The sequence below is a fragment of the Phyllobates terribilis genome, unplaced genomic scaffold (genome assembly GCF_046119375.1).
Source record: "Phyllobates terribilis strain yellow unplaced genomic scaffold, ASM4611937v1 Scaffold_437__1_contigs__length_1545540, whole genome shotgun sequence".
NCBI classification, from domain to species: domain Eukaryota; kingdom Metazoa; phylum Chordata; class Amphibia; order Anura; family Dendrobatidae; genus Phyllobates; species Phyllobates terribilis.
In genome coordinates this window covers 1,350,620-1,375,224 of record NW_027363197.1, presented here as the reverse complement: position 1 = coordinate 1,375,224, position 24,605 = coordinate 1,350,620, and the positions used below count along the sequence as shown (strand labels likewise).

General features: G+C 43.9%; 15 non-coding genes and 1 pseudogene across 15 annotated transcripts; all 16 read left to right on the top strand.

Annotated features, from left to right (window-relative positions):
* Positions 1–413: 413 nt before the first annotated feature.
* On the top strand, positions 414–604 carry LOC141228073 (U2 spliceosomal RNA). The gene has a single exon (XR_012294999.1). It is a non-coding gene; the product is annotated as a U2 spliceosomal RNA (small nuclear RNA).
* Positions 605–1,719: 1,115 nt separating this feature from the next.
* On the top strand, positions 1,720–1,910 carry LOC141228072 (U2 spliceosomal RNA). The gene has a single exon (XR_012294998.1). It is a non-coding gene; the product is annotated as a U2 spliceosomal RNA (small nuclear RNA).
* Positions 1,911–3,022: 1,112 nt separating this feature from the next.
* LOC141228071 (U2 spliceosomal RNA) lies at positions 3,023–3,213 on the top strand. The gene has a single exon (XR_012294997.1). It is a non-coding gene; the product is annotated as a U2 spliceosomal RNA (small nuclear RNA).
* Positions 3,214–4,328: 1,115 nt separating this feature from the next.
* On the top strand, positions 4,329–4,519 carry LOC141228070 (U2 spliceosomal RNA). Its single transcript, XR_012294996.1, has one exon. It is a non-coding gene; the product is annotated as a U2 spliceosomal RNA (small nuclear RNA).
* A 1,115-nt stretch (positions 4,520–5,634) lies between these two features.
* On the top strand, positions 5,635–5,825 carry LOC141228069 (U2 spliceosomal RNA). The gene has a single exon (XR_012294995.1). It is a non-coding gene; the product is annotated as a U2 spliceosomal RNA (small nuclear RNA).
* A 1,115-nt stretch (positions 5,826–6,940) lies between these two features.
* On the top strand, positions 6,941–7,131 carry LOC141228067 (U2 spliceosomal RNA). Its single transcript, XR_012294993.1, has one exon. It is a non-coding gene; the product is annotated as a U2 spliceosomal RNA (small nuclear RNA).
* A 2,412-nt stretch (positions 7,132–9,543) lies between these two features.
* On the top strand, positions 9,544–9,730 carry LOC141228348 (U2 spliceosomal RNA). The gene has a single exon (XR_012295263.1). It is a non-coding gene; the product is annotated as a U2 spliceosomal RNA (small nuclear RNA).
* Positions 9,731–12,168: 2,438 nt separating this feature from the next.
* On the top strand, positions 12,169–12,364 carry LOC141228439 (U2 spliceosomal RNA). Its single transcript, XR_012295319.1, has one exon. It is a non-coding gene; the product is annotated as a U2 spliceosomal RNA (small nuclear RNA).
* A 1,115-nt stretch (positions 12,365–13,479) lies between these two features.
* Positions 13,480–13,670, top strand: LOC141228066 (U2 spliceosomal RNA). Its single transcript, XR_012294992.1, has one exon. It is a non-coding gene; the product is annotated as a U2 spliceosomal RNA (small nuclear RNA).
* Positions 13,671–16,113: 2,443 nt separating this feature from the next.
* Positions 16,114–16,328, top strand: LOC141228460 (U2 spliceosomal RNA; annotated as a pseudogene).
* Positions 16,329–17,443: 1,115 nt separating this feature from the next.
* Positions 17,444–17,634, top strand: LOC141228065 (U2 spliceosomal RNA). Its single transcript, XR_012294991.1, has one exon. It is a non-coding gene; the product is annotated as a U2 spliceosomal RNA (small nuclear RNA).
* Positions 17,635–18,749: 1,115 nt separating this feature from the next.
* On the top strand, positions 18,750–18,940 carry LOC141228064 (U2 spliceosomal RNA). Its single transcript, XR_012294990.1, has one exon. It is a non-coding gene; the product is annotated as a U2 spliceosomal RNA (small nuclear RNA).
* Positions 18,941–20,058: 1,118 nt separating this feature from the next.
* LOC141228263 (U2 spliceosomal RNA) lies at positions 20,059–20,249 on the top strand. The gene has a single exon (XR_012295180.1). It is a non-coding gene; the product is annotated as a U2 spliceosomal RNA (small nuclear RNA).
* A 1,118-nt stretch (positions 20,250–21,367) lies between these two features.
* On the top strand, positions 21,368–21,558 carry LOC141228063 (U2 spliceosomal RNA). Its single transcript, XR_012294989.1, has one exon. It is a non-coding gene; the product is annotated as a U2 spliceosomal RNA (small nuclear RNA).
* A 1,115-nt stretch (positions 21,559–22,673) lies between these two features.
* LOC141228061 (U2 spliceosomal RNA) lies at positions 22,674–22,864 on the top strand. The gene has a single exon (XR_012294987.1). It is a non-coding gene; the product is annotated as a U2 spliceosomal RNA (small nuclear RNA).
* A 1,115-nt stretch (positions 22,865–23,979) lies between these two features.
* LOC141228060 (U2 spliceosomal RNA) lies at positions 23,980–24,170 on the top strand. Its single transcript, XR_012294986.1, has one exon. It is a non-coding gene; the product is annotated as a U2 spliceosomal RNA (small nuclear RNA).
* The last annotated feature ends 435 nt before the right edge of the window (positions 24,171–24,605 follow it).

The following is a 24,605-nucleotide window of genomic DNA, read 5'->3' as shown; positions in this document are numbered from 1 at the left end:
CGTGTCATAATAGGCTCTGAGCCTTTATATGCCTGTGCACAGCAGCAGCCACCTTCAGTCTGCTGCTGGACAGCCAGCAGCAGCAGCAGGAGAGGTATGTAATCAGGAGCCCTCCTGCTAAGGGTAGACAGCTGCTCGTTCCACCCCACCCCCCGCCTTAATTGGTTCTCCTCCCTTCCAACGGTGTTGAGGCGGGTGGGAACAGCAGGGGGTGAAGGTGCTGTGTTTAAAGAGGTGGAGTTATGCAGATCTAAAACGCGTGGATTGCAGCAGCAGCAAGCCGAAAAGTGCAGGCATGTAAGGGATCTAGAGGTTGACAACATGTCTTCTTAACGGGAGTCCAGGAGCTCATCTCCACAAATGGACTTTTCAGGATCCTTGGGTGGCTCCGTAGTTTGAAACCAATTCTGGTTATCGCTTCTCGGCCTTTTGGCTAAGATCAAGTGTAGTATCTGTTCTTATCAGTTTAATATCTGATACGTCCCCTATCTGGGGACCATATATTAAATGGATTTTTAGAACAGGGAGATGGAAAAAGAGCTTGCTCTGTCCACTCCACGCATTGACCTGGTATTGCAGTATCTCCAGGACCGGTGCACCCCTTCTTTAATGCAGTTTCTAAAATCAGAAAGAATTGAATTCAATGTTTTTTGTTCATTTTGCTTGTTTGTCGGATTTTGGGATGGACTCTTTGGCTTTGCTTTTCTTCTCCTCATTGGATTTTTCATGTTCAAAGTTGCAGAAGCCAGATTACAAGCTCATTTTGGTTCAACTTCAGCAACTGTGCATTGCATTGCCATGTAATGTGATGCAATGCTATCTTTCTAGCTCTCCCTTTTTACTTCCTTTTGGATAAACAGACATATTAGGCAAGCATTTTGGAGCTTTCACCTAAATAACTACAGGTGGTGAGATAAGCTGCACAATATAATTGACCTTTCAGTATATTGTTGCACACACACCATCTATTTAGCAAATGCCCTTGTTATCAACAGCAGCCTTTTAAACTCACCTGAGCTAACAGGTATGTGCGCTGGTTACTCTGCTGCGCTTAAAATTTCTTTTTTGGTTTGCTACAATGCCTTTTCTGAAACGTTGTCTCCTTCTGCTGGAACACTGACTTCTTTCATTTAATGCCTGCAGACTATAAAAGAGAACCCAACCCAAAAAGTTTGGTTGATTAGTCTGTGGCATTCTGTTAAACTGTTGCTTATGGCGGTCTCTGTGAGCTTCTCAGCGACATTCAGCCAGCCAGGTATCCTGCCTGCAGTAGATGGAATGTGGCAATGGAACGCTGGCTGCGCGTGTCATAATAGGCTCTGAGCCTTTATATACCTGTGCACAGCAGCAGCCACCTTCAGTCTGCTGCTGGACAGCCAGCAGCAGCAGCAGCAGGAGAGGTATGTAATCAGGAGCCCTCCTGCTAAGGGTAGACAGCTGCTCGTTCCACCCCACCCCCCGCCTTAATTGGTTCTCCTCCCTTCCAACGGTGTTGAGGCGGGTGGGAACAGCAGGGGGTGAAGGTGCTGTGTTTAAAGAGGTGGAGTTATGCAGATCTAAAACGCGTGGATTGCAGCAGCAGCAAGCCGAAAAGTTCAGGCATGTAAGGGATCTAGAGGTTGACAACATGTCTTCTTAACGGGAGTCCAGGAGCTCATCTCCACAAATGGACTTTTCAGGATCCTTGGGTGGCTCCGTAGTTTGAAACCAATTCTGGTTATCGCTTCTCGGCCTTTTGGCTAAGATCAAGTGTAGTATCTGTTCTTATCAGTTTAATATCTGATACGTCCCCTATCTGGGGACCATATATTAAATGGATTTTTAGAACAGGGAGATGGAAAAAGAGCTTGCTCTGTCCACTCCACGCATTGACCTGGTATTGCAGTATCTCCAGGACCGGTGCACCCCTTCTTTAATGCAGTTTCTAAAATCAGAAAGAATTGAATTCAATGTTTTTTGTTCATTTTGCTTGTTTGTCGGATTTTGGGATGGACTCTTTGGCTTTGCTTTTCTTCTCCTCATTGGATTTTTCATGTTCAAAGTTGCAGAAGCCAGATTACAAGCTCATTTTGGTTCAACTTCAGCAACTGTGCATTGCATTGCCATGTAATGTGATGCAATGCTATCTTTCTAGCTCTCCCTTTTTACTTCCTTTTGGATAAACAGACATATTAGGCAAGCATTTTGGAGCTTTCACCTAAATAACTACAGGTGGTGAGATAAGCTGCACAATATAATTGACCTTTCAGTATATTGTTGCACACACACCATCTATTTAGCAAATGCCCTTGTTATCAACAGCAGCCTTTTAAACTCACCTGAGCTAACAGGTATGTGCGCTGGTTACTCTGCTGCGCTTAAAATTTCTTTTTTGGTTTGCTACAATGCCTTTTCTGAAACGTTGTCTCCTTCTGCTGGAACACTGACTTCTTTCATTTAATGCCTGCAGACTATAAAAGAGAACCCAACCCAAAAAGTTTGGTTGATTAGTCTGTGGCATTCTGTTAAACTGTTGCTTATGGCGGTCTCTGTGAGCTTCTCAGCGACATTCAGCCAGCCAGGTATCCTGCCTGCAGTAGATGGAATGTGGCAATGGAACGCTGGCTGCGCGTGTCATAATAGGCTCTGAGCCTTTATATGCCTGTGCACAGCAGCAGCCACCTTCAGTCTGCTGCTGGACAGCCAGCAGCAGCAGCAGGAGAGGTATGTAATCAGGAGCCCTCCTGCTAAGGGTAGACAGCTGCTCGTTCCACCCCACCCCCCGCCTTAATTGGTTCTCCTCCCTTCCAACGGTGTTGAGGCGGGTGGGAACAGCAGGGGGTGAAGGTGCTGTGTTTAAAGAGGTGGAGTTATGCAGATCTAAAACGCGTGGATTGCAGCAGCAGCAAGCCGAAAAGTGCAGGCATGTAAGGGATCTAGAGGTTGACAACATGTCTTCTTAACGGGAGTCCAGGAGCTCATCTCCACAAATGGACTTTTCAGGATCCTTGGGTGGCTCCGTAGTTTGAAACCAATTCTGGTTATCGCTTCTCGGCCTTTTGGCTAAGATCAAGTGTAGTATCTGTTCTTATCAGTTTAATATCTGATACGTCCCCTATCTGGGGACCATATATTAAATGGATTTTTAGAACAGGGAGATGGAAAAAGAGCTTGCTCTGTCCACTCCACGCATTGACCTGGTATTGCAGTATCTCCAGGACCGGTGCACCCCTTCTTTAATGCAGTTTCTAAAATCAGAAAGAATTGAATTCAATGTTTTTTGTTCATTTTGCTTGTTTGTCGGATTTTGGGATGGACTCTTTGGCTTTGCTTTTCTTCTCCTCATTGGATTTTTCATGTTCAAAGTTGCAGAAGCCAGATTACAAGCTCATTTTGGTTCAACTTCAGCAACTGTGCATTGCATTGCCATGTAATGTGATGCAATGCTATCTTTCTAGCTCTCCCTTTTTACTTCCTTTTGGATAAACAGACATATTAGGCAAGCATTTTGGAGCTTTCACCTAAATAACTACAGGTGGTGAGATAAGCTGCACAATATAATTGACCTTTCAGTATATTGTTGCACACACACCATCTATTTAGCAAATGCCCTTGTTATCAACAGCAGCCTTTTAAACTCACCTGAGCTAACAGGTATGTGCGCTGGTTACTCTGCTGCGCTTAAAATTTCTTTTTTGGTTTGCTACAATGCCTTTTCTGAAACGTTGTCTCCTTCTGCTGGAACACTGACTTCTTTCATTTAATGCCTGCAGACTATAAAAGAGAACCCAACCCAAAAAGTTTGGTTGATTAGTCTGTGGCATTCTGTTAAACTGTTGCTTATGGCGGTCTCTGTGAGCTTCTCAGCGACATTCAGCCAGCCAGGTATCCTGCCTGCAGTAGATGGAATGTGGCAATGGAACGCTGGCTGCGCGTGTCATAATAGGCTCTGAGCCTTTATATACCTGTGCACAGCAGCAGCCACCTTCAGTCTGCTGCTGGACAGCCAGCAGCAGCAGCAGCAGGAGAGGTATGTAATCAGGAGCCCTCCTGCTAAGGGTAGACAGCTGCTCGTTCCACCCCACCCCCCGCCTTAATTGGTTCTCCTCCCTTCCAACGGTGTTGAGGCGGGTGGGAACAGCAGGGGGTGAAGGTGCTGTGTTTAAAGAGGTGGAGTTATGCAGATCTAAAACGCGTGGATTGCAGCAGCAGCAAGCCGAAAAGTGCAGGCATGTAAGGGATCTAGAGGTTGACAACATGTCTTCTTAACGGGAGTCCAGGAGCTCATCTCCACAAATGGACTTTTCAGGATCCTTGGGTGGCTCCGTAGTTTGAAACCAATTCTGGTTATCGCTTCTCGGCCTTTTGGCTAAGATCAAGTGTAGTATCTGTTCTTATCAGTTTAATATCTGATACGTCCCCTATCTGGGGACCATATATTAAATGGATTTTTAGAACAGGGAGATGGAAAAAGAGCTTGCTCTGTCCACTCCACGCATTGACCTGGTATTGCAGTATCTCCAGGACCGGTGCACCCCTTCTTTAATGCAGTTTCTAAAATCAGAAAGAATTGAATTCAATGTTTTTTGTTCATTTTGCTTGTTTGTCGGATTTTGGGATGGACTCTTTGGCTTTGCTTTTCTTCTCCTCATTGGATTTTTCATGTTCAAAGTTGCAGAAGCCAGATTACAAGCTCATTTTGGTTCAACTTCAGCAACTGTGCATTGCATTGCCATGTAATGTGATGCAATGCTATCTTTCTAGCTCTCCCTTTTTACTTCCTTTTGGATAAACAGACATATTAGGCAAGCATTTTGGAGCTTTCACCTAAATAACTACAGGTGGTGAGATAAGCTGCACAATATAATTGACCTTTCAGTATATTGTTGCACACACACCATCTATTTAGCAAATGCCCTTGTTATCAACAGCAGCCTTTTAAACTCACCTGAGCTAACAGGTATGTGCGCTGGTTACTCTGCTGCGCTTAAAATTTCTTTTTTGGTTTGCTACAATGCCTTTTCTGAAACGTTGTCTCCTTCTGCTGGAACACTGACTTCTTTCATTTAATGCCTGCAGACTATAAAAGAGAACCCAACCCAAAAAGTTTGGTTGATTAGTCTGTGGCATTCTGTTAAACTGTTGCTTATGGCGGTCTCTGTGAGCTTCTCAGCGACATTCAGCCAGCCAGGTATCCTGCCTGCAGTAGATGGAATGTGGCAATGGAACGCTGGCTGCGCGTGTCATAATAGGCTCTGAGCCTTTATATACCTGTGCACAGCAGCAGCCACCTTCAGTCTGCTGCTGGACAGCCAGCAGCAGCAGCAGCAGGAGAGGTATGTAATCAGGAGCCCTCCTGCTAAGGGTAGACAGCTGCTCGTTCCACCCCACCCCCCGCCTTAATTGGTTCTCCTCCCTTCCAACGGTGTTGAGGCGGGTGGGAACAGCAGGGGGTGAAGGTGCTGTGTTTAAAGAGGTGGAGTTATGCAGATCTAAAACGCGTGGATTGCAGCAGCAGCAAGCCGAAAAGTGCAGGCATGTAAGGGATCTAGAGGTTGACAACATGTCTTCTTAACGGGAGTCCAGGAGCTCATCTCCACAAATGGACTTTTCAGGATCCTTGGGTGGCTCCGTAGTTTGAAACCAATTCTGGTTATCGCTTCTCGGCCTTTTGGCTAAGATCAAGTGTAGTATCTGTTCTTATCAGTTTAATATCTGATACGTCCCCTATCTGGGGACCATATATTAAATGGATTTTTAGAACAGGGAGATGGAAAAAGAGCTTGCTCTGTCCACTCCACGCATTGACCTGGTATTGCAGTATCTCCAGGACCGGTGCACCCCTTCTTTAATGCAGTTTCTAAAATCAGAAAGAATTGAATTCAATGTTTTTTGTTCATTTTGCTTGTTTGTCGGATTTTGGGATGGACTCTTTGGCTTTGCTTTTCTTCTCCTCATTGGATTTTTCATGTTCAAAGTTGCAGAAGCCAGATTACAAGCTCATTTTGGTTCAACTTCAGCAACTGTGCATTGCATTGCCATGTAATGTGATGCAATGCTATCTTTCTAGCTCTCCCTTTTTACTTCCTTTTGGATAAACAGACATATTAGGCAAGCATTTTGGAGCTTTCACCTAAATAACTACAGGTGGTGAGATAAGCTGCACAATATAATTGACCTTTCAGTATATTGTTGCACACACACCATCTATTTAGCAAATGCCCTTGTTATCAACAGCAGCCTTTTAAACTCACCTGAGCTAACAGGTATGTGCGCTGGTTACTCTGCTGCGCTTAAAATTTCTTTTTTGGTTTGCTACAATGCCTTTTCTGAAACGTTGTCTCCTTCTGCTGGAACACTGACTTCTTTCATTTAATGCCTGCAGACTATAAAAGAGAACCCAACCCAAAAAGTTTGGTTGATTAGTCTGTGGCATTCTGTTAAACTGTTGCTTATGGCGGTCTCTGTGAGCTTCTCAGCGACATTCAGCCAGCCAGGTATCCTGCCTGCAGTAGATGGAATGTGGCAATGGAACGCTGGCTGCGCGTGTCATAATAGGCTCTGAGCCTTTATATACCTGTGCACAGCAGCAGCCACCTTCAGTCTGCTGCTGGACAGCCAGCAGCAGCAGCAGCAGGAGAGGTATGTAATCAGGAGCCCTCCTGCTAAGGGTAGACAGCTGCTCGTTCCACCCCACCCCCCGCCTTAATTGGTTCTCCTCCCTTCCAACGGTGTTGAGGCGGGTGGGAACAGCAGGGGGTGAAGGTGCTGTGTTTAAAGAGGTGGAGTTATGCAGATCTAAAACGCGTGGATTGCAGCAGCAGCAAGCCGAAAAGTGCAGGCATGTAAGGGATCTAGAGGTTGACAACATGTCTTCTTAACGGGAGTCCAGGAGCTCATCTCCACAAATGGACTTTTCAGGATCCTTGGGTGGCTCCGTAGTTTGAAACCAATTCTGGTTATCGCTTCTCGGCCTTTTGGCTAAGATCAAGTGTAGTATCTGTTCTTATCAGTTTAATATCTGATACGTCCCCTATCTGGGGACCATATATTAAATGGATTTTTAGAACAGGGAGATGGAAAAAGAGCTTGCTCTGTCCACTCCACGCATTGACCTGGTATTGCAGTATCTCCAGGACCGGTGCACCCCTTCTTTAATGCAGTTTCTAAAATCAGAAAGAATTGAATTCAATGTTTTTTGTTCATTTTGCTTGTTTGTCGGATTTTGGGATGGACTCTTTGGCTTTGCTTTTCTTCTCCTCATTGGATTTTTCATGTTCAAAGTTGCAGAAGCCAGATTACAAGCTCATTTTGGTTCAACTTCAGCAACTGTGCATTGCATTGCCATGTAATGTGATGCAATGCTATCTTTCTAGCTCTCCCTTTTTACTTCCTTTTGGATAAACAGACATATTAGGCAAGCATTTTGGAGCTTTCACCTAAATAACTACAGGTGGTGAGATAAGCTGCACAATATAATTGACCTTTCAGTATATTGTTGCACACACACCATCTATTTAGCAAATGCCCTTGTTATCAACAGCAGCCTTTTAAACTCACCTGAGCTAACAGGTATGTGCGCTGGTTACTCTGCTGCGCTTAAAATTTCTTTTTTGGTTTGCTACAATGCCTTTTCTGAAACGTTGTCTCCTTCTGCTGGAACACTGACTTCTTTCATTTAATGCCTGCAGACTATAAAAGAGAACCCAACCCAAAAAGTTTGGTTGATTAGTCTGTGGCATTCTGTTAAACTGTTGCTTATGGCGGTCTCTGTGAGCTTCTCAGCGACATTCAGCCAGCCAGGTATCCTGCCTGCAGTAGATGGAATGTGGCAATGGAACGCTGGCTGCGCGTGTCATAATAGGCTCTGAGCCTTTATATACCTGTGCACAGCAGCAGCCACCTTCAGTCTGCTGCTGGACAGCCAGCAGCAGCAGCAGCAGGAGAGGTATGTAATCAGGAGCCCTCCTGCTAAGGGTAGACAGCTGCTCGTTCCACCCCACCCCCCGCCTTAATTGGTTCTCCTCCCTTCCAACGGTGTTGAGGCGGGTGGGAACAGCAGGGGGTGAAGGTGCTGTGTTTAAAGAGGTGGAGTTATGCAGATCTAAAACGCGTGGATTGCAGCAGCAGCAAGCCGAAAAGTGCAGGCATGTAAGGGATCTAGAGGTTGACAACATGTCTTCTTAACGGGAGTCCAGGAGCTCATCTCCACAAATGGACTTTTCAGGATCCTTGGGTGGCTCCGTAGTTTGAAACCAATTCTGGTTATCGCTTCTCGGCCTTTTGGCTAAGATCAGGTGCAGTGATCTACCAGTTGCTGCCTTGGCCTTGGCTAGGAGGTGCCCAGGGTACCCGGCTCCTTGGCCTGGGGGGATCGCTTTGCCTAACGGCAGGGCTTCACCCTCCTGCTGCTATTGGGGAGTCGGATTAGTCCCTGGGCAACGAGAGGCGATCATCGTGTCACCACACATAGCTGTGGGGGGCAGTTCTTTTGGAGGAAGACGATGGAGTTGACGAGGAAGAGGAACTGTTTACGGTTCTATGTGAAGACGGAGTTAGAGGATTTTTCGTTGGAGGAGAATCAGATCTTGGATATTCTGTTCAAGTATGGGACGATCATTGAAGAGGACATTTTTTGTATGCAAGAAATCAAGTTTAAAAAGGTATTTGACGTAACACTGAAGTCTGAAGAAAAGTGTATTTGTCTTCTCAAGAATTGGGAAGGAAAAGAAATTGGAGTTAATGCTCTTTTTGCTGGAAGGCCGAAAAAGGTGGTTATCTGTATGGATGACCCCTTTGTAGAGATGGAGGAAGTGATGGAGTTTTTGAAGCCATGGAGTATTTTGGTAAAATTCCAGAAGGACTACTTAAATAAAGTGGGAGTCTGGAATGGGAAGAGAAGTTTCCTAGTTTGGGAAAATGGACAAAATGAACTAAGTTTAGGAAGGATTGTTATAAATGGTAAATGTGGATTCAGTTATGTGGAAAATGGTAAAAGAAGAATTGATAATGGGAAACCTGGATTTTTTTATGAGGAAGGTGGGAAAAAAGAGGAGAAAGGGAAAAAGATATTTGAAGAATCGTTTGAAGATTGTAAAGAGAAAGAAGACAAAGATATACAAGTAGTTGAAAATAAGAAGGAGTTTGTGGGAGAGAAGCAGGAGTTCTCAGGAGTTGGGGACTCTATGTTTTGCAGACTGGAGAGAGTACCTAGAAGTAAAGACGTTAAGGAAAAAAGGAAGGTGGATGATAAGGGAAAAGAGAAAGTAATGCAGGATTGTGTTGATACCAGTGCTGAAGCTGAAGAAGATGAAAAGATTTTGCTGCAAGGTTTTGACTGGAAATTGTTGGACATGTCATGGAGGAAGAAGAAACGTGGAAGAAGAAAAATGTTGAGTTGATGTTTTTGTTGGAAGTTTTTTGTTGTTGATGTAAGGATATGTTATGTTATGTTTTATTTATTAATTATCATTAAATTTTCTTAAAAAAAACAAAAAGTTGAATTCGGATGATGAAGGCGTAGGCGACATTTTTTTGGTTATCCATGCAAATGGAATTTAATTTATGTCGCGTCTTCTGACGCATTCAATTAAAAAAATCTGTTCTTATCAGTTTAATATCTGATACGTCCCCTATCTGGGGACCATATATTAAATGGATTTTTAGAACAGGGAGATGGAAAAAGAGCTTGCTCTGTCCACTCCACGCATTGACCTGGTATTGCAGTATCTCCAGGACCGGTGCACCCCTTCTTTAATGCAGTTTCTAAAATCAGAAAGAATTGAATTCAATGTTTTTTGTTCATTTTGCTTGTTTGTCGGATTTTGGGATGGACTCTTTAGCTTTGCTTTTCTTCTCCTCATTGGATTTTTCATGTTCAAAGTTGCAGAAGCCAGATTACAAGCTCATTTTGGTTCAACTTCAGCAACTGTGCATTGCATTGCCATGTAATGTGATGCAATGCTATCTTTCTAGCTCTCCCTTTTTACTTCCTTTTGGATAAACAGACATATTAGGCAAGCATTTTGGAGCTTTCACCTAAATAACTACAGGTGGTGAGATAAGCTGCACAATATAATTGACCTTTCAGTATATTGTTGCACACACACCATCTATTTAGCAAATGCCCTTGTTATCAACAGCAGCCTTTTAAACTCACCTGAGCTAACAGGTATGTGCGCTGGTTACTCTGCTGCGCTTAAAATTTCTTTTTTGGTTTGCTACAATGCCTTTTCTGAAACGTTGTCTCCTTCTGCTGGAACACTGACTTCTTTCATTTAATGCCTGCAGACTATAAAAGAGAACCCAACCCAAAAAGTTTGGTTGATTAGTCTGTGGCATTCTGTTAAACTGTTGCTTATGGCGGTCTCTGTGAGCTTCTCAGCGACATTCAGCCAGCCAGGTATCCTGCCTGCAGTAGATGGAATGTGGCAATGGAACGCTGGCTGCGCGTGTCATAATAGGCTCTGAGCCTTTATATACCTGTGCACAGCAGCAGCCACCTTCAGTCTGCTGCTGGACAGCCAGCAGCAGCAGCAGCAGGAGAGGTATGTAATCAGGAGCCCTCCTGCTAAGGGTAGACAGCTGCTCGTTCCACCCCACCCCCCGCCTTAATTGGTTCTCCTCCCTTCCAACGGTGTTGAGGCGGGTGGGAACAGCAGGGGGTGAAGGTGCTGTGTTTAAAGAGGTGGAGTTATGCAGATCTAAAACACGTGGATTGCAGCAGCAGCAAGCCGAAAAGTGCAGGCATGTAAGGGATCTAGAGGTTGACAACATGTCTTCTTAACGGGAGTCCAGGAGCTCATCTCCACAAATGGACTTTTCAGGATCCTTGGGTGGCTCCGTAGTTTGAAACCAATTCTGGTTATCGCTTCTCGGCCTTTTGGCTAAGATCAAGTGCAGTGATCTAGCGGTTGCTGCCTTGGTCTTGACTGGGAGGTGCTTGGGGTACCCGGCTCCTTGGCCTGGGGGGATCGCTACACTCATCGGTGGAGCTAAACCCCCCTGCTGCTATTAGGGAGTCGGATTAGTCCCTGGGCAACGAGAGGCGATCACCTTGTCACCACACATAGCTGTGGGGGGCAACTGTCGCCACACATAGCTGTGGTGGCAACATTTGGAGGATTAAAAGGAAAAACGGAAGGAAAACGGATTGTTGAGATGGAGTTTTGGAAAAAGAAGAGATGCTTGCGTTTTTTTGTGAAACGGGAGACGGAAGAAACTTTTTTGGAAGAAAAATGGATTCTGGAAATTTTGAGGAAACATGAAGTTTTGGAGAAGGATATCTACTGTATGCAAGAAATAAAGCAAGGTAAAGTTTGTGATGTGACTCTAGTTTCTGAGGAAAAGTGCATTCATTTTTTCAAATGCTGGAGTGAAGAGGATTCTGGGAAAATTGGAGTAAGTGCATCATTCATGGGGAAACCGAAGAGTGTGATAATTTACATGGACAATCCGTTTGTGGAAATAGAGGAGATAATGGTTTTTTTGGAATCTAAATGTAAGATGGTAAAGTTTCAGAAATTATACAGGAACAAAGTTGGTATTTGGAACGGAAAGAGACGTTTTTTGGTGTGGACAACAGGAGAAGAAAATTTGCATAATGGGAGGATTATGGTAAACGGGAGTTCTGGGTATTGTTACATGGAAAGCAGCAAAGGAACTTTTGAAAAGAACTTTGGAGGACAAAAGGAAGATATTGGTGATAAAATGAAGAAGGAAGTTGATGCGATAATTATAGAGGAGAATAAGCAGGGAAAAGAAGTTGAAAGTTTAAAGGTGAAGAAAAAGGTAACGGTACAGGAAAATTGTGGATCAAGGAAAGTATCTGGTGAAAAGAAAGAAGTAAAAGAGGAAAAGGGTAAAGTTTTGGAGAAGGTGGTGACTTTCAGAGATGATGAGGAAGAGTATGATTGGGAACAGATGCGGTTAGAGCATGAGGAGGAAGAAAAGAAGTTAAGGGGTTTTGTTGGGAGGAAAGTAAAAGGGAAAAAGGGGATATTTAGTTTGGGAAACCGGGTGAAGTAATGTCAGTTGTGATTTGTTTGGAAACTGTTGAAACTGTAAAGGAATTGTTATGTTTAACTTTATATATATTAATTCAAATGAAAAAATATAAATATAATATCTAAACACGATGATGGAACTAAAATCTTGAGTTTAGTGATATATGATTTAAGATTATAAAACTTAATTTCTGAGTGTTTGGAAAAGAAAAAAAAAAAAAAAAAAATCTGTTCTTATCAGTTTAATATCTGATACGTCCCCTATCTGGGGACCATATATTAAATGGATTTTTAGAACAGGGAGATGGAAAAAGAGCTTGCTCTGTCCACTCCACGCATTGACCTGGTATTGCAGTATCTCCAGGACCGGTGCACCCCTTCTTTAATGCAGTTTCTAAAATCAGAAAGAATTGAATTCATTGTTTTTTGTTCATTTTGCTTGTTTGTCGGATTTTGGGATGGACTCTTTGGCTTTGCTTTTCTTCTCCTCATTGGATTTTTCATGTTCAAAGTTGCAGAAGCCAGATTACAAGCTCATTTTGGTTCAACTTCAGCAACTGTGCATTGCATTGCCATGTAATGTGATGCAATGCTATCTTTCTAGCTCTCCCTTTTTACTTCCTTTTGGATAAACAGACATATTAGGCAAGCATTTTGGAGCTTTCACCTAAATAACTACAGGTGGTGAGATAAGCTGCACAATATAATTGACCTTTCAGTATATTGTTGCACACACACCATCTATTTAGCAAATGCCCTTGTTATCAACAGCAGCCTTTTAAACTCACCTGAGCTAACAGGTATGTGCGCTGGTTACTCTGCTGCGCTTAAAATTTCTTTTTTGGTTTGCTACAATGCCTTTTCTGAAACGTTGTCTCCTTCTGCTGGAACACTGACTTCTTTCATTTAATGCCTGCAGACTATAAAAGAGAACCCAACCCAAAAAGTTTGGTTGATTAGTCTGTGGCATTCTGTTAAACTGTTGCTTATGGCGGTCTCTGTGAGCTTCTCAGCGACATTCAGCCAGCCAGGTATCCTGCCTGCAGTAGATGGAATGTGGCAATGGAACGCTGGCTGCGCGTGTCATAATAGGCTCTGAGCCTTTATATACCTGTGCACAGCAGCAGCCACCTTCAGTCTGCTGCTGGACAGCCAGCAGCAGCAGCAGCAGGAGAGGTATGTAATCAGGAGCCCTCCTGCTAAGGGTAGACAGCTGCTCGTTCCACCCCACCCCCCGCCTTAATTGGTTCTCCTCCCTTCCAACGGTGTTGAGGCGGGTGGGAACAGCAGGGGGTGAAGGTGCTGTGTTTAAAGAGGTGGAGTTATGCAGATCTAAAACGCGTGGATTGCAGCAGCAGCAAGCCGAAAAGTGCAGGCATGTAAGGGATCTAGAGGTTGACAACATGTCTTCTTAACGGGAGTCGAGGAGCTCATCTCCACAAATGGACTTTTCAGGATCCTTGGGTGGCTCCGTAGTTTGAAACCAATTCTGGTTATCGCTTCTCGGCCTTTTGGCTAAGATCAAGTGTAGTATCTGTTCTTATCAGTTTAATATCTGATACGTCCCCTATCTGGGGACCATATATTAAATGGATTTTTAGAACAGGGAGATGGAAAAAGAGCTTGCTCTGTCCACTCCACGCATTGACCTGGTATTGCAGTATCTCCAGGACCGGTGCACCCCTTCTTTAATGCAGTTTCTAAAATCAGAAAGAATTGAATTCAATGTTTTTTGTTCATTTTGCTTGTTTGTCGGATTTTGGGATGGACTCTTTGGCTTTGCTTTTCTTCTCCTCATTGGATTTTTCATGTTCAAAGTTGCAGAAGCCAGATTACAAGCTCATTTTGGTTCAACTTCAGCAACTGTGCATTGCATTGCCATGTAATGTGATGCAATGCTATCTTTCTAGCTCTCCCTTTTTACTTCCTTTTGGATAAACAGACATATTAGGCAAGCATTTTGGAGCTTTCACCTAAATAACTACAGGTGGTGAGATAAGCTGCACAATATAATTGACCTTTCAGTATATTGTTGCACACACACCATCTATTTAGCAAATGCCCTTGTTATCAACAGCAGCCTTTTAAACTCACCTGAGCTAACAGGTATGTGCGCTGGTTACTCTGCTGCGCTTAAAATTTCTTTTTTGGTTTGCTACAATGCCTTTTCTGAAACGTTGTCTCCTTCTGCTGGAACACTGACTTCTTTCATTTAATGCCTGCAGACTATAAAAGAGAACCCAACCCAAAAAGTTTGGTTGATTAGTCTGTGGCATTCTGTTAAACTGTTGCTTATGGCGGTCTCTGTGAGCTTCTCAGCGACATTCAGCCAGCCAGGTATCCTGCCTGCAGTAGATGGAATGTGGCAATGGAACGCTGGCTGCGCGTGTCATAATAGGCTCTGAGCCTTTATATACCTGTGCACAGCAGCAGGCACCTTCAGTCTGCTGCTGGACAGCCAGCAGCAGCAGCAGCAGGAGAGGTATGTAATCAGGAGCCCTCCTGCTAAGGGTAGACAGCTGCTCGTTCCACCCCACCCCCCGCCTTAATTGGTTCTCCTCCCTTCCAACGGTGTTGAGGCGGGTGGGAACAGCAGGGGGTGAAGGTGCTGTGTTTAAAGAGGTGGAGTTATGCAGATCTAAAACGCGTGGATTGCAGCAGCAGCAAGCCGAAAAGTGCAGGCATGTAAGGGATCTAGAGGTTGACAACATGTCTTCTTAACGGGAGTCCAGGAGCTCATCTCCACAAATGGACTTTTCAGGATCCTTGGGTGGCTCCGTAGTTTGAAACCAATTCTGGTTATCGCTTCTCGGCCTTTTGGCTAAGATCAAGTGCAGTGATCTAGCGGTTTCTGCCTTGGTCTTGGCTGGGAGGCGCTTGGGGTACCCGGCTCCTTGGCCTGGGGGGATCGCTACACTTATCGGTGGAGCTAAACCCCCCTGCTGCTATTAGGGAGTCGGATTAGTCCCTGGGCAACGAGAGGCGATCACCTTGTCACCACACATAGCTGTGGGGGGCAACTGTCGCCACACATAGCTGTGGTGGCAACATTTGGAGGATTAAAAGGAAAAAACGGAAGGAAAACGGATCGTTGAGATGGAGTTTTGGAAAAAGAAGAGATGCTTACGTTTTTTTGTGAAACGGGAGACGGGAGAAACTTTTTTGGAAGAAAAATGGATTCTGGAAATTTTGAGGAAATATGAAGTTTTGGAGAAGGATATCTACTGTATGCAAGAAATAAAGCAAGGTAAAGTTTGTGATGTGACTCTAGTTTCTGAGGAAAAGTGCATTCATTTTTTCAAAGGCTGGAGTGAAGAGGATTCTGGGAAAATTGGAGTAAGTGCATCATTCATGGGGAAACCGAAGAGTGTGATAATTTACATGGACAATCCGTTTGTGGAAATAGAGGAGATAATGTTTTTTTTGGAATCTAAATGTAAGATGGTAAAGTTTCAGAAATTATACAGGAACAAAGTTGGTATTTGGAACGGAAAGAGACGTTTTTTGGTGTGGACAACAGGAGAAGAAAATTTGCATAATGGGAGGATTATGGTAAACGGGAGTTCTGGGTATTGTTACATGGAAAGCAGCAAAGGAACTTTTGAAAAGAACTTTGGAGGACAAAAGGAAGATATTGGTGATAAAATGAAGAAGGAAGTTGATGCCATAATTATAGAGGAGAATAAGCAGGGAAAAGAAGTTGAAAGTTTAAAGGTGAAATTGAAGAAAAAGGTAACGGTACAGGAAAATTGTGGATCAAGGAAAGTATCTGGTGAAAAGAAAGAAGTAAAAGAGGAAAAGGGTAAAGTGTTGGAGAAGGTGGTGACTTTCAGAGATGATGAGGAAGAGTATGATAGGGAACAGATGCGGTTAGAGCATGAGGAGGAAGAAAAGAAGTTAAGGGGTTTTGTTGGGAGGAAAGTAAAAGAGAAAAAGGGGATATTTAGTTTGGGAAACCGGGTGAAGTAATGTCAGTGGTGATTTGTTTGGAAACTGTTGAAACTGCAAAGGAATTGTTATGTTTAACTTTATATATATTAATTCAAATGAAAAAATATAAATATAATATCTAAACACGATGATGGAACTAAAATCTTGAGTTTGGTGATATACGATTTAAGATTATAAAACTTAATTTCTGAGTGTTTGGAAAAAAAAAAAAAAAAAAAAAAAAAAAAAAAAAAAAAAAAATCTGTTCTTATCAGTTTAATATCTGATACGTCCCCTATCTGGGGACCATATATTAAATGGATTTTTAGAACAGGGAGATGGAAAAAGAGCTTGCTCTGTCCACTCCACGCATTGACCTGGTATTGCAGTATCTCCAGGACCGGTGCACCCCTTCTTTAATGCAGTTTCTAAAATCAGAAAGAATTGAATTCAATGTTTTTTGTTCATTTTGCTTGTTTGTCAGATTTTGGGATGGACTCTTTGGCTTTGCTTTTCTTCTCCTCATTGGATTTTTCATGTTCAAAGTTGCAGAAGCCAGATTACAAGCTCATTTTGGTTCAACTTCAGCAACTGTGCATTGCATTGCCATGTAATGTGATGCAATGCTATCTTTCTAGCTCTCCCTTTTTACTTCCTTTTGGATAAACAGACATATTAGGCAAGCATTTTGGAGCTTTCACCTAAATAACTACAGGTGGTGAGATAAGCTGCACAATATAATTGACCTTTCAGTATATTGTTGCACACACACCATCTATTTAGCAAATGCCCTTGTTATCAACACCAGCCTTTTAAACTCACCTGAGCTAACAGGTATGTGCGCTGGTTACTCTGCTGCGCTTAAAATTTCTTTTTTGGTTTGCTACAATGCCTTTTCTGAAACGTTGCCTCCTTCTGCTGGAACACTGACTTCTTTCATTTAATGCCTGCAGACTATAAAAGAGAACCCAACCCAAAAAGTTTGGTTGATTAGTCTGTGGCATTCTGTTAAACTGTTGCTTATGGCGGTCTCTGTGAGCTTCTCAGCGACATTCAGCCAGCCAGGTATCCTGCCTGCAGTAGATGGAATGTGGCAATGGAACGCTGGCTGCGCGTGTCATAATAGGCTCTGAGCCTTTATATACCTGTGCACAGCAGCAGCCACCTTCAGTCTGCTGCTGGACAGCCAGCAGCAGCAGCAGCAGGAGAGGTATGTAATCAGGAGCCCTCCTGCTAAGGGTAGACAGCTGCTCGTTCCACCCCACCCCCCGCCTTAATTGGTTCTCCTCCCTTCCAACGGTGTTGAGGCGGGTGGGAACAGCAGGGGGTGAAGGTGCTGTGTTTAAAGAGGTGGAGTTATGCAGATCTAAAACGCGTGGATTGCAGCAGCAGCAAGCCGAAAAGTGCAGGCATGTAAGGGATCTAGAGGTTGACAACATGTCTTCTTAACGGGAGTCGAGGAGCTCATCTCCACAAATGGACTTTTCAGGATCCTTGGGTGGCTCCGTAGTTTGAAACCAATTCTGGTTATCGCTTCTCGGCCTTTTGGCTAAGATCAAGTGTAGTATCTGTTCTTATCAGTTTAATATCTGATACGTCCCCTATCTGGGGACCATATATTAAATGGATTTTTAGAACAGGGAGATGGAAAAAGAGCTTGCTCTGTCCACTCCACGCATTGACCTGGTATTGCAGTATCTCCAGGACCGGTGCACCCCTTCTTTAATGCAGTTTCTAAAATCAGAAAGAATTGAATTCAATGTTTTTTGTTCATTTTGCTTGTTTGTCGGATTTTGGGATGGACTCTTTGGCTTTGCTTTTCTTCTCCTCATTGGATTTTTCATGTTCAAAGTTGCAGAAGCCAGATTACAAGCTCATTTTGGTTCAACTTCAGCAACTGTGCATTGCATTGCCATGTAATGTGATGCAATGCTATCTTTCTAGCTCTCCCTTTTTACTTCCTTTTGGATAAACAGACATATTAGGCAAGCATTTTGGAGCTTTCACCTAAATAACTACAGGTGGTGAGATAAGCTGCACAATATAATTGACCTTTCAGTATATTGTTGCACACACACCATCTATTTAGCAAATGCCCTTGTTATCAACAGCAGCCTTTTAAACTCACCTGAGCTAACAGGTATGTGCGCTGGTTACTCTGCTGCGCTTAAAATTTCTTTTTTGGTTTGCTACAATGCCTTTTCTGAAACGTTGTCTCCTTCTGCTGGAACACTGACTTCTTTCATTTAATGCCTGCAGACTATAAAAGAGAACCCAACCCAAAAAGTTTGGTTGATTAGTCTGTGGCATTCTGTTAAACTGTTGCTTATGGCGGTCTCTGTGAGCTTCTCAGCGACATTCAGCCAGCCAGGTATCCTGCCTGCAGTAGATGGAATGTGGCAATGGAACGCTGGCTGCGCGTGTCATAAAAGGCTCTGAGCCTTTATATACCTGTGCACAGCAGCAGCCACCTTCAGTCTGCTGCTGGACAGCCAGCAGCAGCAGCAGCAGGAGAGGTATGTAATCAGGAGCCCTCCTGCTAAGGGTAGACAGCTGCTCGTTCCACCCCACCCCCCGCCTTAATTGGTTCTCCTCCCTTCCAACGGTGTTGAGGCGGGTGGGAACAGCAGGGGGTGAAGGTGCTGTGTTTAAAGAGGTGGAGTTATGCAGATCTAAAACGCGTGGATTGCAGCAGCAGCAAGCTGAAAAGTGCAGGCATGTAAGGGATCTAGAGGTTGACAACATGTCTTCTTAACGGGAGTCCAGGAGCTCATCTCCACAAATGGACTTTTCAGGATCCTTGGGTGGCTCCGTAGTTTGAAACCAATTCTGGTTATCGCTTCTCGGCCTTTTGGCTAAGATCAAGTGTAGTATCTGTTCTTATCAGTTTAATATCTGATACGTCCCCTATCTGGGGACCATATATTAAATGGATTTTTAGAACAGGGAGATGGAAAAAGAGCTTGCTCTGTCCACTCCACGCATTGACCTGGTATTGCAGTATCTCCAGGACCGGTGCACCCCTTCTTTAATGCAGTTTCTAAAATCAGAAAGAATTGAATTCAATGTTTTTTGTTCATTTTGCTTGTTTGTCGGATTTTGGGATGGACTCTTTGGCTTTGCTTTTCTTCTCCTCATTGGATTTTTCATGTTCAAAGTTGCAGAAGCCAGATTACAAGCTCATTTTGGTTCAACTTCAGCAACTGTGCATTGCATTGCCATGTAATGTGATGCAATGCTATCTTTCTAGCTCTCCCTTTTTACTTCCTTTTGGATAAACAGACATATTAGGCAAGCATTTTGGAGCTTTCACCTAAATAACTACAGGTGGTGAGATAAGCTGCACAATATAATTGACCTTTCAGTATATTGTTGCACACACACCATCTATTTAGCAAATGCCCTTGTTATCAACAGCAGCCTGTTAAACTCACCTGAGCTAACAGGTATGTGCGCTGGTTACTCTGCTGCGCTTAAAATTTCTTTTTTGGTTTGCTACAATGCCTTTTCTGAAACGTTGTCTCCTTCTGCTGGAACACTGACTTCTTTCATTTAATGCCTGCAGACTATAAAAGAGAACCCAACCCAAAAAGTTTGGTTGATTAGTCTGTGGCATTCTGTTAAACTGTTGCTTATGGCGGTCTCTGTGAGCTTCTCAGCGACATTCAGCCAGCCAGGTATCCTGCCTGCAGTAGATGGAATGTGGCAATGGAACGCTGGCTGCGCGTGTCATAATAGGCTCTGAGCCTTTATATACCTGTGCACAGCAGCAGCCACCTTCAGTCTGCTGCTGGACAGCCAGCAGCAGCAGCAGCAGCAGGAGAGGTATGTAATCAGGAGCCCTCCTGCTAAGGGTAGACAGCTGCTCGTTCCACCCCACCCCCCGCCTTAATTGGTTCTCCTCCCTTCCAACGGTGTTGAGGCGGGTGGGAACAGCAGGGGGTGAAGGTGCTGTGTTTAAAGAGGTGGAGTTATGCAGATCTAAAATGCGTGGATTGCAGCAGCAGCAAGCCGAAAAGTGCAGGCATGTAAGGGATCTAGAGGTTGACAACATGTCTTCTTAACGGGAGTCCAGGTGCTCATCTCCACAAATGGACTTTTCAGGATCCTTGGGTGGCTCCGTAGTTTGAAACCAATTCTGGTTATCGCTTCTCGGCCTTTTGGCTAAGATCAAGTGTAGTATCTGTTCTTATCAGTTTAATATCTGATACGTCCCCTATCTGGGGACCATATATTAAATGGATTTTTAGAACAGGGAGATGGAAAAATAGCTTGCTCTGTCCACTCCACGCATTGACCTGGTATTGCAGTATCTCCAGGACCGGTGCACCCCTTCTTTAATGCAGTTTCTAAAATCAGAAAGAATTGAATTCAATGTTTTTTGTTCATTTTGCTTGTTTGTCGGATTTTGGGATGGACTCTTTGGCTTTGCTTTTCTTCTCCTCATTGGATTTTTCATGTTCAAAGTTGCAGAAGCCAGATTACAAGCTCATTTTGGTTCAACTTCAGCAACTGTGCATTGCATTGCCATGTAATGTGATGCAATGCTATCTTTCTAGCTCTCCCTTTTTACTTCCTTTTGGATAAACAGACATATTAGGCAAGCATTTTGGAGCTTTCACCTAAATAACTACAGGTGGTGAGATAAGCTGCACAATATAATTGACCTTTCAGTATATTGTTGCACACACACCATCTATTTAGCAAATGCCCTTGTTATCAACAGCAGCCTTTTAAACTCACCTGAGCTAACAGGTATGTGCGCTGGTTACTCTGCTGCGCTTAAAATTTCTTTTTTGGTTTGCTACAATGCCTTTTCTGAAACGTTGTCTCCTTCTGCTGGAACACTGACTTCTTTCATTTAATGCCTGCAGACTATAAAAGAGAACCCAACCCAAAAAGTTTGGTTGATTAGTCTGTGGCATTCTGTTAAACTGTTGCTTATGGCGGTCTCTGTGAGCTTCTCAGCGACATTCAGCCAGCCAGGTATCCTGCCTGCAGTAGATGGAATGTGGCAATGGAACGCTGGCTGCGCGTGTCATAATAGGCTCTGAGCCTTTATATACCTGTGCACAGCAGCAGCCACCTTCAGTCTGCTGCTGGACAGCCAGCAGCAGCAGCAGCAGCAGGAGAGGTATGTAATCAGGAGCCCTCCTGCTAAGGGTAGACAGCTGCTCGTTCCACCCCACCCGCCGCCTTAATTGGTTCTCCTCCCTTCCAACGGTGTTGAGGCGGGTGGGAACAGCAGGGGGTGAAGGTGCTGTGTTTAAAGAGGTGGAGTTATGCAGATCTAAAACGCGTGGATTGCAGCAGCAGCAAGCCGAAAAGTGCAGGCATGTAAGGGATCTAGAGGTTGACAACATGTCTTCTTAACGGGAGTCCAGGAGCTCATCTCCACAAATGGACTTTTCAGGATCCTTGGGTGGCTCCGTAGTTTGAAACCAATTCTGGTTATCGCTTCTCGGCCTTTTGGCTAAGATCAAGTGTAGTATCTGTTCTTATCAGTTTAATATCTGATACGTCCCCTATCTGGGGACCATATATTAAATGGATTTTTAGAACAGGGAGATGGAAAAAGAGCTTGCTCTGTCCACTCCACGCATTGACCTGGTATTGCAGTATCTCCAGGACCGGTGCACCCCTTCTTTAATGCAGTTTCTAAAATCAGAAAGAATTGAATTCAATGTTTTTTGTTCATTTTGCTTGTTTGTCGGATTTTGGGATGGACTCTTTGGCTTTGCTTTTCTTCTCCTCAATGGATTTTTCATGTTCAAAGTTGCAGAAGCCAGATTACAAGCTCATTTTGGTTCAACTTCAGCAACTGTGCATTGCATTGCCATGTAATGTGATGCAATGCTATCTTTCTAGCTCTCCCTTTTTACTTCCTTTTGGATAAACAGACATATTAGGCAAGCATTTTGGAGCTTTCACCTAAATAACTACAGGTGGTGAGATAAGCTGCACAATATAATTGACCTTTCAGTATATTGTTGCACACACACCATCTATTTAGCAAATGCCCTTGTTATCAACAGCAGCCTTTTAAACTCACCTGAGCTAACAGGTATGTGCGCTGGTTACTCTGCTGCGCTTAAAATTTCTTTTTTGGTTTGCTACAATGCCTTTTCTGAAACGTTGTCTCCTTCTGCTGGAACACTGACTTCTTTCATTTAATGCCTGCAGACTATAAAAGAGAACCCAACCCAAAAAGTTTGGTTGATTAGTCTGTGGCATTCTGTTAAACTGTTGCTTATGGCGGTCTCTGTGAGCTTCTCAGCGACATTCAGCCAGCCAGGTATCCTGCCTGCAGTAGATGGAATGTGGCAATGGAACGCTGGCTGCGCGTGTCATAATAGGCTCTGAGCCTTTATATACCTGTGCACAGCAGCAGCCACCTTCAGTCTGCTGCTGGACAGCCAGCAGCAGCAGCAGCAGGAGAGGTATGTAATCAGGAGCCCTCCTGCTAAGGGTAGACAGCTGCTCGTTCCACCCCACCCCCCGCCTTAATTGGTTCTCCTCCCTTCCAACGGTGTTGAGGCGGGTGGGAACAGCAGGGGGTGAAGGTGCTGTGTTTAAAGAGGGGGAGTTATGCAGATCTAAAACGCGTGGATTGCAGCAGCAGCAAGCCGAAAAGTGCAGGCATGTAAGGGATCTAGAGGTTGACAACATGTCTTCTTAACGGGAGTCCAGGAGCTCATCTCCACAAATGGACTTTTCAGGATCCTTGGGTGGCTCCGTAGTTTGAAACCAATTCTGGTTATCGCTTCTCGGCCTTTTGGCTAAGATCAAGTGTAGTATCTGTTCTTATCAGTTTAATATCTGATACGTCCCCTATCTGGGGACCATATATTAAATGGATTTTTAGAACAGGGAGATGGAAAAAGAGCTTGCTCTGTCCACTCCACGCATTGACCTGGTATTGCAGTATCTCCAGGACCGGTGCACCCCTTCTTTAATGCAGTTTCTAAAATCAGAAAGAATTGAATTCAATGTTTTTTGTTCATTTTGCTTGTTTGTCGGATTTTGGGATGGACTCTTTGGCTTTGCTTTTCTTCTCCTCATTGGATTTTTCATGTTCAAAGTTGCAGAAGCCAGATTACAAGCTCATTTTGGTTCAACTTCAGCAACTGTGCATTGCATTGCCATGTAATGTGATGCAATGCTATCTTTCTAGCTCTCCCTTTTTACTTCCTTTTGGATAAACAGACATATTAGGCAAGCATTTTGGAGCTTTCACCTAAATAACTACAGGTGGTGAGATAAGCTGCACAATATAATTGACCTTTCAGTATATTGTTGCACACACACCATCTATTTAGCAAATGCCCTTGTTATCAACAGCAGCCTTTTAAACTCACCTGAGCTAACAGGTATGTGCGCTGGTTACTCTGCTGCGCTTAAAATTTCTTTTTTGGTTTGCTACAATGCCTTTTCTGAAACGTTGTCTCCTTCTGCTGGAACACTGACTTCTTTCATTTAATGCCTGCAGACTATAAAAGAGAACCCAACCCAAAAAGTTTGGTTGATTAGTCTGTGGCATTCTGTTAAACTGTTGCTTATGGCGGTCTCTGTGAGCTTCTCAGCGACATTCAGCCAGCCAGGTATCCTGCCTGCAGTAGATGGAATGTGGCAATGGAACGCTGGCTGCGCGTGTCATAATAGGCTCTGAGCCTTTATATACCTGTGCACAGCAGCAGCCACCTTCAGTCTGCTGCTGGACAGCCAGCAGCAGCAGCAGCAGGAGAGGTATGTAATCAGGAGCCCTCCTGCTAAGGGTAGACAGCTGCTCGTTCCACCCCACCCCCCACCTTAATTGGTTCTCCTCCCTTCCAACGGTGTTGAGGCGGGTGGGAACAGCAGGGGGTGAAGGTGCTGTGTTTAAAGAGGTGGAGTTATGCAGATCTAAAACGCGTGGATTGCAGCAGCAGCAAGCCGAAAAGTGCAGGCATGTAAGGGATCTAGAGGTTGACAACATGTCTTCTTAACGGGAGTCCAGGAGCTCATCTCCACAAATGGACTTTTCAGGATCCTTGGGTGGCTCCGTAGTTTGAAACCAATTCTGGTTATCGCTTCTCGGCCTTTTGGCTAAGATCAAGTGTAGTATCTGTTCTTATCAGTTTAATATCTGATACGTCCCCTATCTGGGGACCATATATTAAATGGATTTTTAGAACAGGGAGATGGAAAAAGAGCTTGCTCTGTCCACTCCACGCATTGACCTGGTATTGCAGTATCTCCAGGACCGGTGCACCCCTTCTTTAATGCAGTTTCTAAAATCAGAAAGAATTGAATTCAATGTTTTTTGTTCATTTTGCTTGTTTGTCGGATTTTGGGATGGACTCTTTGGCTTTGCTTTTCTTCTCCTCATTGGATTTTTCATGTTCAAAGTTGCAGAAGCCAGATTACAAGCTCATTTTGGTTCAACTTCAGCAACTGTGCATTGCATTGCCATGTAATGTGATGCAATGCTATCTTTCTAGCTCTCCCTTTTTACTTCCTTTTGGATAAACAGACATATTAGGCAAGCATTTTGGAGCTTTCACCTAAATAACTACAGGTGGTGAGATAAGCTGCACAATATAATTGACCTTTCAGTATATTGTTGCACACACACCATCTATTTAGCAAATGCCCTTGTTATCAACAGCAGCCTTTTAAACTCACCTGAGCTAACAGGTATGTGCGCTGGTT